The sequence below is a fragment of the Impatiens glandulifera genome, chromosome 7 (assembly GCF_907164915.1).
Source record: "Impatiens glandulifera chromosome 7, dImpGla2.1, whole genome shotgun sequence".
In the NCBI taxonomy this organism is placed as follows: domain Eukaryota; kingdom Viridiplantae; phylum Streptophyta; class Magnoliopsida; order Ericales; family Balsaminaceae; genus Impatiens; species Impatiens glandulifera.
The window spans coordinates 32,385,551-32,390,086 of record NC_061868.1 but is presented as its reverse complement, the minus strand read 5'-3'; positions in this window follow the sequence as shown (position 1 = coordinate 32,390,086).

Genomic DNA, 4,536 nt, shown 5'->3' with positions numbered 1-4,536 from the left:
CTGCCATCGAACCAGGGAGGAGGAGAGTCTTTACAAAAGAAAAAGGTGACATCTTTCCCGATAACTTTCTGGGTATTTCCCTATTTTTACAGACCAAATCAGATATTAGCACTGGTAACTAGCTAGTAGTGAAGGAAGATAATGAAAACAGAAACAGGGTAGGGAAGTAAGGCCCAAGGGCCACGCCCCACGCCCAAGGGCCACGCCCCACGCCCAAGGGCCACGCCCAAAGTCCAAACCCTAAACTAAGCATTTCAACTCTAACTAAATACTACTTAATAACTTATGAAAAGCAAGAATTAGAGGAACAACCAAAATATATCAAGAACTTTCACTTTAAACAAACTATCAACTAGAAAAACGCAAAAAGTACCATGTTTCGAAGAATGCGGTCATAGTGAGAGAAGGGTTGAGCGTGGGGCTGTGTCGCCGAGGAAGAGAGAGGGACGGTGGCGCGGGGCTGTGTCGTCGGGGAAGAGTGTAGGGCTGTGTCGCCAGGAAGAGGAAGAGGAAGAGACGGGGAGAAAAGGGAAAACGGGAAGGAGAAGGGGAAAGGAAAAGGAAGAAAAAAAAAAGAAAAAAGAAAAGAAAAAAGTAAAAAGGTTATTAAGGGTAAAATTGGAAAAAATTTAAAAAAAATGTTAAAAAACAAAAACTTTATTAGTGAGGTTAAAAATCAAAATACCCTTCTTTTTAGGGTTATATTATCAAATTTCCCGATATATAGTCATTTGAAAATGATTCAAAATAATTTCAAACAATTTCCATATCATTTCAAATAACTTTTTAATTACCAGTAAAAACTTGTTCTTGTTTGTTTGATGTAATTGTTTTTCTTCTTAATCTGGATTTTAGAAGAAAAAACATTGTTGAATGAAAATCGAACTATTTGATTTAATAATTATATATATTTAATATTACATAAAAATAAGCAGGAGCATTTTAATATTTCAATGAATAATATGGACGATTTGGATGCTAAAATAATTATTGTTTTAAATGATTTAGCTAATCAAATAATCTAATATATATATATATATGGGCAGGAAAATTACTTATTGTCATCTTGGGTCATTTTCTAATATGTGTATTGTGAATTTTAATAAATAAAAAAATCATCATTTTTGTTTAAACAATGCTAAACTACATAAATAGATCAATATTTTTTTTTAAATAGATTCATATTGTTTTTTAAAAAGAATAAATAATTATTATTATCATTTGATTAATTGGTCTATGCATTGTTAGTGACATCTTATTCTAGTCATTATCCACCAGTGTGATTCTAGATTAAAGCTTCAACTAGTAAATATTTGTTTGACAATAATATTGATCACTTGGTGCTAATCAACTCAAAAGGTTGCATGCATGGAGAATGATTACGTGCCTTTTCATTTTATTAAGGTTTTAATAATCAGGGGTTAGGGTTGGTTTGGTTTTGGGGTTTTATGAGTTTTTTTAAAATATTTGATAAAAAAAAAACAGTGTTATTTAAGATATATAAATGATTAAAATGTTCTTTTATTTTTAAAATTTAAACTAATAGAAGTAAACTGAAAAATATTTTACTTATTAAATTAAGTGATTTTACAATTAGAATAATAATAATGTGAAACCCCATCAAACAAAGTCTAAGATAGGATGTGTTTTCTCAATAATCTAGTCTTATTTGGTTAGAGGATTATCATATTTGGCTCGTGAAAATATTCAACAATTGGTCAATTTAATTTGCTATCTAGACAAATACTCAATGAGTATGTTTTTTTTTATAATCTTCTTTATTTTACATTGTTTTTATTTCTCTCAAACTATATCATCGTGTCTTTAGGTGATATAATGTTATTTGAAAACATAAAGCTAGTTTATTTTAGAAAACAAAATGTTTCATAGTTTATTTAGGTATTTATCAAAAAATAATTAAGATTTTTGAATTTTAAAAGTTAAAATAATATTTTATTAATATTTTAATGAATAATATGATAGAAAAAGTTACAAATAATGAGATACTAATATTTTTCTTTTTAAATCAAAATAAACCACATTAAATAATTAGCACAACTTCCTTTCTTTGTAAATTCAAGAAGAGGAACGTTAATATATATTTCTTCAAAAGAGCATTACTTAAAAAAAATCTAGTGTAACATTATACTTCATTCATGTCTTGTTTGTTTGCATTGGAGTTATTTATATAATTTATTGAATTACTTAATAATTTTATTTGAATTGAAGTGATGAAAAGTAAAATTATTTGCTGAAAAACTTAAATGAAAATTAATATATATATATATATATATATATATATATATATATATATATATATATATATATATATATATATATATATATATATAAAAGTATTTTTTTAAATATATAAAACATTTATTTTAATTTATAATTTAATTGACGAAAATAAATATAAATATAAATAGATAATGAATTATTTGAAGATTATTCAAATAACTCAAACCAAAAACTTTAAAAATTTTAAATATTTATTAAGTTGAATTCACAAAAATAATTAAATTGACTGCATATACAACTTTGCCCAACTGAAAAAAATGATCATTTTTCTATTTTAAGATATTTTTAATGAAATAATTAAAAGTCACTTAAAAAAAAATAATCATAAGTTTTATTTATTTATAAAAAAAATGGATTTTTATAAATAATCATATTTAATATAAATTTTAATTTGATTGAATTATATTCTGAAATAAGTTTCAATTGTGTAATAAATTATTGTAGAAAATTTAATGAATAAGTTATTACAAGTAAATAAAATTAAATATATCTAAACATTTAATAAATAATTTAAATCAAATATGTATGCTATCTAATACATTCACTATTATTTTTTCAAATAAATTAAATATTATTTAATATAAATATTTAGAGAATAACCAACTCGTTAATAAAAAAAGAGTTAAGGTTAATAAAAAAAGAGTTAAGTCAAATCTAAAGAGATGGGAAAATTTGATCAAATAATCCTAAAAAGGCTCTTAAATGAGTTGATAATCAGCGTATAATTTTAATTGCGTTGGTGACGACTTTATATTTTTTTGACGAAAATACCCCATCGCGTAACGCGATGGACCTTCTCGTCACGCGATGGGAATATGTTTTTTATATAAATACTCAATTTTTTTTAATTTCGTTATTTTTCTTTCTCTCTTCTCTCTACTCCGTGTTCTCTCTCGCAACGGCACGGCGGCGGAACCCTAAACGAACACATCATATAGATCAATAACAAAAATTTGTTTTAATATCATGTGATTGGATCGATTTATGTTCTTATTTCCATTATGTTCATCTTCAAATCCTAAACCATGAGGTTGTTCTTATTTTTCATCTTATTCATATTGGTTGTTCATCTTGTCGATGATGATATTTACAAATGATGCTTTGAATCAGTTCCGTTTCAGAGAAGATTAATGTGATTCTCGCGAAGGGTTGTCCCTTGTAGCGAAGGGTCATTCCTTGTAGCGATGAGTCATCCCATGTAGCGAAGGACCATCCCTTGTAGCGAAGGGCCATGTAGCGATGGGCCATCTCTTGTAGTGAAGGGTCATGTAGCGATGGGCCATCCCTTATAGCGAAGGGTCATCCCTTGTAGCGAAGGACCATCCCTTGTAGTGATGGGTCATCCCTTGTAGCGATGGGCCATCCCTTGTAGCGAAGGGCCATCCCTTGTAGCAAAGGGTCATCCATTGTAGCGAAGGGCCATCCCTTGTAGCGATGGGTCATCCCTTTCTTGAAGAAGGGAATGACTTGATGGGAGATTTCTTTTTTCCGTTCTTCTTTGCTTTAAACATTTTTTTGTCGTGGCTGCGCCTGTGTATTATACTATAAGAATAGGAATGCAATTTGGGATTGAATAAGTAATTGCCCATTTCATGTTTCAATTGTTGTAGTGATTGAATAAGTAATTGTCAATTGTTATTTGTTAGTAAGAATATAATGTGTTGTCACTCTTTTGGAGATCTTGATTTCATTTATTGAATAAAAAATTACTATAGTGTACAAATTTGTTTTATGAAGTGGTTTAAAACTTAATTTTATTGCATAAATTGAACAAATTAACTCTAGACTGATCCAATTTAGCCATATCAATGTCAATAATTGTAGAATCTTATTGCACATTTGACTTACCTTGTTTAGAGAATACAATGTATAAAAAATAATCTGTTTTGATAATCATTGATGACATTAAAATGTATCGTCTTGTAGAAGAAAAGAAAGAGAAGAAGCGTGCACGATCACTGATTTTTGGATTTAGTTAAATAAACATAGAAATGTGCAGAACATCCTTAAAATAGACATGACAAACAAACAATGCTAGTTATACAAAAGAAACAACACATGAGATTACAAGCAAAACTGAAGGTAAATAAATATTTGGTCAGTCTTTTGGCAAAAATAAGATGAGATTTGCAAACAAGAAACGTAAACAGTGTCGATGTCATCGCCTTCTTCTTGTAGCATCAAATACGACGCACCCTAACCTACCAATTTGACAACCTTCCTTCAATAATCTAA